The sequence below is a fragment of the Hypanus sabinus genome, chromosome 18 (assembly GCF_030144855.1).
Source record: "Hypanus sabinus isolate sHypSab1 chromosome 18, sHypSab1.hap1, whole genome shotgun sequence".
Classification (NCBI taxonomy): Eukaryota; Metazoa; Chordata; class Chondrichthyes; order Myliobatiformes; family Dasyatidae; genus Hypanus; species Hypanus sabinus.
The window spans coordinates 38,493,918-38,507,120 of NC_082723.1; the positions used below are offsets into that span (position 1 = coordinate 38,493,918).

Here is a 13,203-nt window from a genome sequence, read left to right on the forward strand (position 1 = left end):
CCAGGGAGTAGTGGTGGATAACTGTTTGTCAGGTTGGAGGCCAGCGACTAGTGGTGTGCCTCAGGGATCTGTACTGGGTCCAATGTTGTTTGTCATATACATTAATGATCTGGATGATGGGGTGGTAAATTGGATTAGTAGTATGCAGATGATACTAAGGTAGGTGGCATTGTGGATAATGAAGAAGGTTTTCAAAGCTTGCGGAGAGATTTAGACCAGTTAGAAGAGTGGGCTAAATGATGGCAGATGGAGTTTAGTGCTGTTAAGTGTGAGGTGCTACATTTTGGTAGGAATAATCCAAATAGGACATACATGGTAAATGGTAGGGCATTGAAGAATGCAGTAGAACAGAGTGATCTAGGAATAATGGTGCATAGTTCCCTGAAGGTGGAATCTCATATGGATAGGGTGGTGAAGAAAGTTTTTGGTATGTTGGCCTTCATAAATCAGAGCATTGAGTAGAGGAGTTGGGATGTAATGTTAAAATTGTACAAGGCATTGGTAAGGCTGAATTTGGAGTATTGTGTACAGTTCTGGTCACCGAATTATAGGAAAGATGTCAACAAAATAGAGTACAGAGAAGATTTACTAGAATGTTACCTGGGTTCCAGCACCTAAGTTACAGGGAAAGATTGAACGAGTTAGGTCTTTATTCTTTGGAGTGTAGAAGGTTGAGGGGGGACTTGATAGAGGTATTTAAAATTATGAGGGGGATAGATAGAGTTGACGTGGATAGGCTTTTTCTATTGAGAGTAGGGGAGATTCAAACAAGAGGACATGAGTTGAGAGTTAGGGGGCAAAAGTTTAAGAGTAACATGAGGGGGAATTTCTTTACTCAGAGAGTGGTAGCTGTGTGGAATGAGCTTCCAGTAGAAGTGGTAGAGGCAGGTTCGGTATTGTCATTTAAAGTAAAATTGGATAGGTATATGGACAGGAAAGGAATGGAGGATTATGGGCTGAATGCAGGTCGGTGGGACTAGGTGAGAGTAAGCGTTCGGCACAGACTAGAAGGGCCGAGATGGCCTGTTTTCGTGCTGTAATTGTTATATGGTTATAATAAATTTTACTTTGACTTTGTATCCACAGAGACTAAAGTCAACTGCTCATCCACTCGGCCACTTCAGCCTGCCCAAAATTTCCTGATCTTCCAGTGTGAGCAGTTGTCCATAAATGAATGTTGCACACTGTCCCATTCCTACACACCAATGGAAGCAGAGAAGCTCGGTTCAGCTACTGCAAAGGCCAAACAGTACAGGATCATGGAGTCATGGAGCACTGCAGTTCAGAAACAGGCCCTTTGGCCCATCCTGTCTGTGCTGGACTGTTATTCTGCCTATTCCCAATGCTGCACACTAGAGGGGTTTCGCCCTCTGTAGTAACGTAGTATGTCTGGGTCTGGAAAACTGGTGTAATATTGTTGCAATGTAGCTATTGCAAGCACAGGTACTGATATCCTTGAAACAGTGACTGAAGAGAAAGCAATCTCGTGATAAGGTAATGACATATTTGATGAATAAAATGTAATTTTGTCAAAGAAAATGAAGGTTAATTTGAGCCAAGGAACAAATCTGGAAGAAACAAACTGAAAGACAGAACAAATGTGAAGGTTAAATGAGAAATCCTGATCAGTAGCCCCAGAACCTTGACATCATTGTTTAACGTACTGCCAGGTTTCACTATATTCAGATTCAGGGGGAGCCTCTTGGGAGAAAACTTAGCGACGTTTTGATGATTTATGTAATAAGTTTCTCAGGTTGAGAGGGCATGTTATGTTGGCTGAGCTCAAGAGCAAGTAATCTTTATTCAGAATGTGACTTACTCCCAGCATCCTGTAAACCTAATGTGATTGAACCTAATCTCACTCCCAATATCCTCAATCCCAATGTCTCTCACTCCCAAATCACCTCAGCCCCCCATGTCCCTCGGTTTTTTGTGTAATTGTTTCTCAGGAGTCTGTAACTCTTTTGGACTCTTTCCTCAGTACGTGGTACTGTGAGGTTAAGCTCAACTCCAAAGCCATATTTATGTTTGCTGACGACACCATTGTCATTGGCCGAATCAAAGGTGTGAGAAATCAGCATATAGGACGGAGACCGAAAATCTGGCCAAGTGGTGCCACAACAACAACCTCTTACTCTATGTACCAAGGAGCTGATTATTGACTTCAGGAGGAGGAAACCTGAGTTTGATCAGCCAATTGTCATCAGGAGATCAGAGGTGGAGAGGGTCAGCAAATTAAATTCCTCAGTGTTATAATTTCAGAGGATCTGTTCTGAGTCCAACACGGAAATGCAATTATGAAGAATGCACAGCAGCACTTCAGTTTCCTTAGGAGTTTGTGAAGATTCGGCATGACAAACTTCTATAGATGTGTGGTGGAGAATATGTTGACCGCTGCATCACTGCCTGATACGAGAACACCAATGTCCTTGAATGGAAAATCTAATACGTAGTCGTGGATTTGGCCCAGTCCACCACAGGTAAAGCCTTCCCCACCATTACGAGTATTGACGCAGAGTTTCTGTTGCAGGAAAACAGCATCCATCCCCAACCACCCAGGTCACGCTCCCTTCTCGCTGCTGCCATTGGGAAGAAGGTACAGGAGCCTCTGGATTCACACCACCAGGTTCAGGAATAGTTAATACCCCTCAACCATCAGGCTCTTGAACCAGAGCCAATAACTTCACTCAATTTCTCTGGCCTCACCACTGAACTGTTCCCACAACCTATGGACTCACTTTCAAGGACTCTTCATCTCATGTTCTCGATACTTATTGCTTATTTATTTATTGTCATTACTTCCTTTTTTTCCTCTTTTGTAATTTCACAGCTTTCTGTCCTTTGCACATTGGTTGGTTGTCTGTCCGGTTGGGTGAAGTCTTTCATTGATTCCATTGTGATTCTTGTACTACTGAGTATGCCTACAAGAAATCAAATCTCGAGTTATTTCTGGTGTCATACATGAGCCTTGGTAATACATTTACTTTGAACTTTAAGTCACTATATTCTTATACAATGAGAACGCCACTCAGCCATTGCATTCCCATTGCTCCCACTCTCCTTCAGACGGTGGTGTCTGAAAAGAGGATGCTGTCCAAGTTGGCCGTCTTGGACAATGACTCCCATCCACTCCATAATGTACAGGTTAGGCACAGGAGTACATTCAGGCAGAGACTCATTCCACCAAGATGTAACACTGAGCATCATAGGAGGTCATTCCTGTCTGTGGCCATCAAACTTTACAACTCCTACACTATTCTTGGTTGGTGCGACTGTAACGAAACCCAATTTCCCTCAGGATCAATAAAGTATGTCTGTCTGTCTGTCTGTCCCATTGAGTTTACAGCATTCCCATTAATTCCACTCTCCTTCGCATTGAGTCTATAGCATTCCCATCAATCCCACTCTCCTTCCCATTTCTGTAGCATTCCCATTGCTCCCACTCTCCTTCCCATTGAGTCTATAGCATTCCCATCAGTCCCACTCTCCTTCCCATTGGGTCTATAGCATTCCCATTGCTCCCACTCTCCTTCCCATTGAGTCTATAGCATTCCCATCAGTCCCACTCTCCTTCTCATTGTGTCTATAGCATTCCCATCAGTCCCACTCTCCTTCCCATTGGGTCTATAGCATTCCCATTGCTCCCACTCTCCTTCCCATTGAGTCTATAGCATTCCCATCAGTCCCACTCTCCTTCTCATTGTGTCTATAGCATTCCCATCAGTCCCACTCTCCTTCCCATTGAGTCTATAGCATTCCCATTGCTCCCACTCTCCTTCCCATTGAGTCTATAGCATTCCCATCAGTCCCACTCTCCTTCTCATTGTGTCTATAGCATTCCCATCAGTCCCACTCTCCTTCCCATTGGGTCTATAGCATTCCCATTGCTCCCACTCTCCTTCCCATTGAGTCTATAGCATTCCCATCAGTCCCACTCTCCTTCCCATTGAGTCTATAGCATTCTCATCAGTCCCACTCTCCTTCCCATTGGGTCTATAGCATTCCCATTGCTCCCACTCTCCTTCCCATTTCCCAGTGTAACCCCTTCCCTCTCACATACCCACCAGCTCCTCCCGATGTCCCTGGATGACTGGGTGTAGTTCACAGTGGCCAGTTAACCTACCAGCACAGTTCTAGGCCGTGTGAGAAAACCAAACAACCTGTAGGAAGGAAGGTCACAGGGAGAATCAGAATCAGGTTTAATATCACCAGCATATGTAATGAAATGTACAACGTACATTGTACAGTTGTACAATGCAATACATAATTTAGAAAAGAACTATGAATTATTGTAAATATATATATTAAGTAGTAAAATAAGCAGTGCAAAAGCAGAAATTTAAAAAATGAGGCATTCAAAAATTGTATGGCAGAGGGGAAGAAGCTGGTCCCGAATCATCTTCAGGCTTCTGTACCTCCTACCTGATGGTAACAATAAAAAGTGGGCATGTTCTGGGTGATGGAGGTCCTTAATGATGGACGTCGCCTTTTTGAGACACCGCTCCTTGAAGATGGCTTAGATACTACAGAGGCTAGTACCCACGATGGAGCCGACTAATTTTACAACTCCCTGCAACTTACCTTGATCCTAAGCAGAAGCCCACCCCCTCCATAACAGATGGTGATGCGGCCAGTTAGAATGTACTCCACGGTACATCAGTAGAGCATGCAAACTCCACAGAGGCAGCAAACGAAGGTTGCCCGAGTTGTGTCAGAGCAGCACAAACGCGGGATGATGCTGTACACCAGTTTTAGTCTGCTCTGGAATGTTCTGAGTTATCACACGTTCAGCACCACAATGGCATGGCTGGAGATACAGAGCGGTTTCCTGACTCACTGACAGAGGGGGTCAGAAAACACCAGAGTGTCAAGCGGTTGGGCAAGCTGGGAGTGTGGGGTCTGCACAGGCTCCATCTGACGTCATTCATTTATCCAAAACACCAACTTCCATGGCATCTGGTCAAAGCTCGTCTGCCTGTTATTTGAATGAGAATGTACAACAATTCGATGAAGGGCAAGAAAAGAGCTGCATAGCACTCTGCCCAGTGCAAAATAAACCTCCATTCACTACCAACCGGGCGCCCCAAAGTATTACACAGCCAATGAAGAACACTTAAAGCACGATGCAATGTGGCGGAATGCAGCGCCCAATTATGCACAGGCAAGTCCTACAAAATGCAGTTGGGTAAAAGACTAATGATATTTTCTTCCCTGATCCCCTAAGGCAATCAAATATATCCCAGGAGTAAGCAGTAACTGGTAATGCATCAGCACACACAAACAGCTACCCTCTCTCCCAGTACCATCCTCCCTCAGCAAGCTTTAAAGGGCAATGATGTATATGTACTTCACAGGGTCACACGCTTACAGGCAAACGCAGTGCCAGCTCAGAAACACAACCACTCTTTTTAGCCTTTTACCACGTCCGCCCTTCGTTCCCATTTAACTCCTCATATTTTAATACCGCAGCCTCTCTCGCTGTTTTAATTTAACTTGTTTCCTCTTCCAACTCACGACCTTACACATTCTTCCACCATTTTACAATTATGGGGGGGGGGGGCGGGGGTGCGGAGACAGGAAATCCGCTGGGAATGCGAGAATTAAGAGTAGAGAGGGAAGGCAGAGAGAGAGAGAGAGCAGCCGCGGCTGAAAGTGAAGGGAATAGAAGCGTGATCAGAGGAGAAGAGGGAGCTGTGGGCAGGTTTATCCTTGCAGACAGAAAGAGATATGTCGAGAAGGAAATGGGCAGGAAAGCAGCGATGGGTCGGGAGAGATAACCTGACAAGGGGGATACAAGTTTATCGGGGGTGGGGGGAGGTTGGCAGGAGGAAGTTACAGGGTGATGGCGACCATAATGAAAATTTACATAAAAAGGGACTTGGGTGATGAGAGGGTTGGATGTCCGGAGACAGACTCGCGCGGTGAAGACTTGTCTCGAAGACTTTGCAGTTTTCAAATATCGACCCGAGTGAGTGTCCCCTCCACTATCCGAGAGTGCATCCGCTTGGCGTGCGGAATGCTCAGGGCGGAACGGAATACCTGTGTCGGTAGCAAACGTCGAATCGGTATAAATCTGTTTCGCTTCGTGAACTGCAAAGATCAGGCAAATCACTGAAAGTTTACAAGAGCAAAATAGTTTTTAGAAAATGGGAGCCAGCGGCTTCAGTGGATCAATAGCGACACCTTCTGTAGGAAGGGCGGTTCGTGTGGAAATATACTGCGGGTACCGGGCTCCCAAATCCTTCGGCGCGGTTAAAGATTAACCGTTACCCCCTGAGAAGCTGGGCCAGCTGTTGACCAGCTAGTTGGGACTAACTCTCTGGAGCTGGGCTTGAGCCCATTGTCCAGAGGTTGGAAGCTGGGCTCAGGGTGCTGCACAGTCAGAGGTGATGTCTTGTACCCCCGTTCGAACAGTACACTGAAAAAACGACCAGGCGTGAAAACAGGGAGAATCAGAAACATCCAGAAGTCGGGCAGCGTCTGGTGGGGTGAGGGATAACAAGCTAAAACAGCAGAGAAGATGCAGGATGCTGGATAAAAGAACGGGATTATCTGTGACAGGTCATTTTCCCCAGCGTTCAGATCTTACTATGTACATGTTGATCGCACGTGATGCATGTTGCATCAGGGTCTACACTTAAAATAATCAATAATATTGGTTGAAAAGCCCCTCGAAAGACGAAAGATAATTTAGAAATGGAATCTTCAGTGAGGTGGGGAGGGTTGATGTTAATCTCTGGTGGGGGGTTATGTTTCGCAAGGCAGTACAAACCCAACCCAAAGGGTCTCAGCCTGAACGTTCCACTCTTTATTCCCCTCCACAGAGGCTGCCTGACCTGCTGAATTCCTGCAGCACGTACTGAGGGTCACTCTGCAGTACAAACCCTCTGCCAGATGTAACATGGCCACATTGGGCAGAGGCCAGGAAAAGCAGACCGCCAACCAAAATATCAGTCTAGTTGAAATAAAGGTTCAACTAAAATATAAAATGCTGTCAACTATCTCATGGAGAGAGATGTTGGGTGTCATTCTGAACTGGAGACAGCCACAGTTAAAGCCCACCGGCCCAGAGGCTCGGGAACGGACGGGCCTGAGCAAGGCAATCAAAGGCTCTCTGCATTTGAGCAGCGCCGACGTTCAGCAAGCCCCGGGGGAAGTCTGGAGGATTGGCAAAGTTATCGAGCCCAATCTGCAGGCAACGGTGAAACCAAGGTCAGCGATAGCATGGCCACACGTGACAAGGGGAGCAGGCAGCACGTGGAGGTGGACCCCAGGACATCGGCATGACGAGAGGTTACAGCTGAAGGATGCTGTCCTGTATCCAGAGGGGTGGGGGCAGCGGAGGGGAGGCACGCTCTGTCCACGGTGCAGAAAATTACTATGTGTTCCAATTTCAACAACAGCAGGATCACATGTAGGAGTTTGCAGCTTATGGGGCCCTTGGGCAGGTAGTTGCAAAGGCCAGACGTTCGCCAGGTCTGTTACTGGGGAGGTCAGACACAACGAAAGGAGCAAGAAGCTGTTCTTGTGCAGGGGAGGTGTTGGATGCACTGATGTGGTCTGGAATATTCAGGGTTCCAGTCCATTGACGTTCTGGTCTACAGTTACAGGAAGGTCCTTCTCAGGTCAGTGCAAGACAACTAGAAACCACTGCAACATGCCAACCTCCCTAAAGCATCAAATAGAGTCATGCAGCATAGAAGCAGGCCCTTCGGCCCATCACGTCCATACTGAGTAAGCTTCCTTTGTTCACCGATTAAAGCAATAAGGGAGATTGAAGTGTCAAGGCGAGTGCGGAGGGTGAGTGCTGGCTGCCTGTCTTCTGATCATTCTGCCTCTGAGAGGGAAAGGTCTGCCACTTGGGCCCAGAGAGTGTGTCCAGCTTTTCTACGTTTTGGATGTGGACTTGGACTATAGACTTTTAATCCTGACCTATAATTTTTTTATATATATTCTGTGTTTTTCCCCTGATCTTTCTTGTTTTTTTTGTGTGGGGGAGAGAGATTTTGGAGTTGATGTGCCTGTTTCATTTTGTTCGGTTTCCTGTGCATGGGGGGGGGGATAGTGGGGGGGGGGTTGATGATCGCATTGTCTTTCCTTCTTGGCTACCTGGAGAAGAAGAATTTCAAGTTGTACACTTTGATAATAAATGAACCTTTGACTATCAAGCACCCATCTATTTCCCTAACTTCCGGTAAATTCTCCTCATTCTCTCCTTCTCTCTTTTTCTATCCCCCATTCGGGCTACCCTCTTACTCCTTTTCTTCCCCTCACCTACCCATCACCTCCCACTGGTTTTCCTCTCCCTTCCCTTTCTTCCACGGTTTGCTGTTCTCCTGTCAGATTCCTTCTTCAACCTCTTCCACACATCACCTCCCAGCATCTTACTTCATTCCCCCTCCCCCATCCACCCATCTTCCCCCCCCCAACCTGGCCTCACCTATCACCTGCCAGCTTATACTCCTTCTGCCCCCCCAACTCACCCACCTTCTTAATCTGGCTTCTGCCCCTATCCTTTCCAGTCCAGATGAAGGGTTTCAGCCCAAAACGTTGACTGTTTATTCACCTCCACAGAAACTGCCTGACTTGCTGAGTTCTTCCAGCATTTTATGTGTGTTGGCCATCTGTAACAATAACATTTACCAGCACTTGGTCCAAAGCCTTCAATACCTTGACAATTCCACGTTCTCTGCCCAGGTGCTTCGTAAATGTTATGAGACATCCTGCCCCCACTACTCACCCAGACAGTCCACTCCAGACTCCGGTTTCCAAGCCCACCTGGGGATGGTCAGCTAGGGTCAAAGGACACCCAGTGCAAACATGGCTGCTGACCCCAGTAAGGACGGGCCACGACATAACGGTAAAGCCCATCTGTGCACCAATGTTGCTGAGCAATCATTGATGCAGGTTTCTGGCAAGGCCTGCACAATTATCAAGAGTGAAGGTGGTGGCATCCCATGGGACTGCACCGCGCCACACAAAGCCCACTGACCTCTGACGAGGAAGAGGAGGGGTTGACAGCCTGGACAAAGTTGGAGAGATGTAGTTTGTTACTGCATGGGACGCCTTGGTTGCACTCATACCTCCACTGCGTACCCAAATGAGAGCCTCTCAGTGTGTCACCACGTGCCACCATTAACATGCTTTAGCATGCCAGGACTCACACCTGACTCCAGACCAGAAGGCCGTGCGTTCAAATCACGCCGGGGTCACCAAGGTTGTGTTGGACTTTGCGATCGCAGTGTTTGCAGTGGTTCCGTTCAGTGCTTCCTTCCTTCCTCTTTGGTGTCCTCGGCTTCCGCAAATCACCAGCAGACAGGATTTCCCGCCTCTGGGTGCCACGGCACCGTAACGGTTAGAACGACGCTACTCCATCTCGGGGTGTCAGAGTTCAGAGTTCAATCCCGGCATCCTCTGTAAGGAGTCTGTACGTTCTCCCGTGGAATGCCTGGGTTTTCCCCTGGGTGTTCCGGTTTCCTCGCATAGACGTGCCAGGCAGGTTAACTGGTCATTGTAGACTGCCCCGTGGATAGGCTGGGGTCAGGGGTCACCGGCTAGCAGGGTTCAAAGAGCCGAAAGGATCTAAATAAGTAAGTGAATCCAGGTGAAGGATCTTCACCCAAAACACAGATTGACCGTTTTCCTCCACAGACGCTGACTGACCCAGTGAGTTCCTCCTGCAGCTCCAGACTCCAGCAGCCGCAGTCTCTTGTGACTGTATAAACACGTCACGTATAACCCCCACCCCCCCATTACCATCAATTCACACACTAAAATGCTGATGCCATTCCATAAGCAGAATTATTGTGCATCAGGAAGTAATGTCTCAGGAATTCTCTTTAAGTAAAACATTTGTGTGTAGACATTTGTACTACTCCAAACCTTTACTTTATCTGTTTCCATTTGATTTCCCATCGACATGTCCGTTCTACTGCTATGATGAAGCCAAAATCAGGTCGGAGGAGCAACACCTCATAACCTACAGTCCGATGGTATAAAATCGATTTTTCTAACTTCTGGTAATTTCTTCCCCCCTCTTTTTTTCCATTCCCTATTCTAGTTACCCTCTCACTCTTTCTCTTCTCCTCACCTCCCCTTTACCTCCCTCTGGCTCCCCTCCTCATGTCCCTTCTCAGCCCACTGAAACATAACTGTTTTGTGGAGACAGTTTGATGTAATTGCTGCTCTCTTCTGAGGGGGGTGTCCTCGTCTGCTCCTGCTCCTCGCCCTCAAGGATGAATGAGCGGCTGGGGATTTTAATGGAATGAATGTGAACATATTTGAGCTTTTCATTTTGAGTAGAATGATCTTTCATCCCCATGATTCTGGATGAGGTAAAATTCTGTGAGACTCCCACCTGCCTCCTGCTCCAGACCATACATTCAGGAATGCTGCTTAATATTAGGACTTCCTTTCCAGAGGGGTCAGTGACTGTGGAAGGAGGGGCCCTTGTCATTTAGTGGTTTATTGTGGGGAAGGGTTAGGGACCTTTTCATGAGATTAATGGTTTATGCTGACAGGTGGATGGGTTCATAGCCTCAATATTCGGGGGAATAGATTTCGGTCAGAGATGAGGAGGAACTGCTTTTCCCAGAGTCTGTGGAATTCTCTGCCCGATGATAAACAGTGGAGGCTACCTCAATAAATATATGTAAGACAAGGTTGGATGGATGTTTGCATTGTAGTGGAATTAAGGGTTATGGGGAAAAGGCAGCAGGGTGGAGAGGAGTCCATGGCCAGATCGGCCATGATCTTATTGAATGGTGGAGCAGGCTCGATGGGCCAGATGGCCGACTCCTGCTCCTGTTTCTAATGTTCTTATGATGTTGGATGAGTTTTGCTGATTTATTGTCAACATTTCTTCGTTGTGATTATAAGGGGGAGGAGACATGTTACATAAAGACAAAGGTGAATGATAATGGTGGCTAGACAACTGCAGATGATTGTGCCTACTCAGCAAGAAATGCTAGCTCATACATAAGGAGAACAACGAGTTGCACATACGTTAAAAGATCTGATGGATCTGCCAGCGAATGTGTCACGGTGTTTACATTTCATGACCTGGGTGAGGTCATTAAACCACATGTTGCATTGTGTCAGGGAAAGAAAGAATCATGCTCCCAACTTGTGTAGCCATCTCCTGCGATCTTGCCTGCCATTCAGGTACAAGTGCAAATAGAACATGCAATCTCCACTTTCTTGTCCTATTTCACCAGTCAATTCCAGCTGCAGATTTCGTTCCTCTAGGCAATGGTAGATCTGTATCATGGACAGAACTTCATCGTCACATGCAGCCAACACAGATATGTTCATGTGATGGTGGAATTAAAACTGCTCTGGCAAATGTGCTTGCTAAAGTTTGGGTTTCTGCCCACCTCTGATATCCCCCAGTCATTAGACCACTCAAATTCATTGGCCTGATTGTAGTGGGAATCAGGACAGCCACTAGTCTCAGTAAGTTTTCCAAATGCTCACCACTACTAGTAAGTGATGGAAACTGGCAGTAAGAACAGGCAGCCAGAGATGATTGAACATCTAAATAAGTTGTCTGGAGCAGATTCTGTAAATGGGGAACCTGAGGAAAGGAGACACTTTTCTACTGTGTAATTAGTCATAGAATCAGATCCTTCAGCCCATCAACTCCATTCCAAACATCAAGCTCCATTTATATTAATTCCATTTTATTCTTCCTATATTTCAATCAGCTACAAACCCCCCCCCCCCAACCCCACGTTCACCTCACACCAGGGGCAGCTTGCAATGGCCAAGTAACTTGCCAAAGCTTTTGGAATGCGAGAGGAAATCAAAGCACCGGAGGAAATCGACGCAGTCACACGGGAATGGGCAGACAGCGCAAGCAGTTTGGACTGAGCCATGGTTATTGGAACCGTGCAACAGCAACTCCACTAGTTATGCATGTGCCACCTAAACAACCTTTCCAGTTCGAGTTTCATTGTCATTCAACCATACATGAATACCTATCAAATAGCCACATGAAACAGCGTTACTTCAGGGCCAAGGTGTGAAATACAGTACCAACATACACAGCTCAAGGCGCATACAGCAAAAAAATATATAGTCCCTGAGTCCATGAATGTTACAGCAGTCTGCAGTCAAGCACAGTATGACTTGTCTTCTGCCAAGTGAACACTGGGGGGGCAGCACTGACTCCAGCTTAGATACTGCCTGCACCACTCTGCCTCCGGCACTCCAGTGGAGTGTACTGACTCCAAAGCCTCTCTCCTGGGCAGCTTAAACAGGCGACAGCGCGGCTTGAGGCCCAGTTCAACCAAGGCCACGCAGCTTTCCCCACGTCCGCCCCTGCTGTTCACCAATAAATCAGTGAATCATGCTTGCAGCATTTCACATCAACAATGTCCAACAGGGTCTTCCGATCATAAGAAAAGTGACTAAGGTGATAATTTGCTGTTAGATTGCACATTGACACCTCCACAGCTTCTCTGACGCGGGCAGCCGCACAATCTGCACCAAGTTCAGTTCCTACAGTTCCGCCAATGAGCAACTTGCTGATGGCGTAGACCTGTAAATTCTTAATGTCCAGCAGGATCTTGTGATCATAAAAATTACATTTAAAAAAGACAGCAACACCTTTGGTTGGCCCCATAGAAGCTGTTGCAACCAAGCAGTCACCATCGTGCTGGAAACTTAAGTTTGCATTAAAACTGGCCAATTCCTGTGAATGATTATCAATCTGTAACTTCAATTCAGTTTCCCTTTGTGGAGCAGACTGGTCGGGTGGAATGCTACTCCCATGTCTTATGGTCTAGACTCTAGAAGCAACTTGAACTGATGAGGTCTTTCAGCATTTTCTTTTTATACCAGTTTGGAGTAATACCTAGGTCTGGCATTTTAGTCACATTTTTATTTCCTTCTCACGTCATAATGGATGTTTCTAGGCTGGCCTCAGCAGGAATTTAAAGATAAGATGCTAGAGGAAGTGATGGAGGTGTGTACAATTAAAACATTTGAAATACATTTGGACGGGTAGGTGCAGAGGAAAGGTTTAGTAGAAGATGTATTAAACGCTGGAAAAAGTGACTACCTCAGATAAACAACTCGGTTAGCATGGACAAGTTGGGCCGAAGGGCTTGTTCACCGTGCTGAATAACTGTCCGACTGTATATACAGGGCGGAACAAAGAAACTCGGAACCTTTGCGCGCAATTGGCGGAAGTGTGTTCGC

The 13,203-nt window shown here is 46.7% G+C and overlaps 1 long non-coding RNA gene across 1 annotated transcript; it reads right to left on the reverse strand.

Moving 5' to 3' along the window:
* Window positions 1-1,690: 1,690 nt before the first annotated feature.
* Window positions 1,691-5,989, reverse strand: LOC132407525 (uncharacterized). The gene is made up of 3 exons (XR_009516501.1): window positions 5,369-5,989; window positions 4,061-4,160; window positions 1,691-2,921 (listed from the first exon to the last, which is right to left on the reverse strand). It is a non-coding gene; the product is annotated as an uncharacterized LOC132407525 (long non-coding RNA).
* Window positions 5,990-13,203: the final 7,214 nt, after the last annotated feature.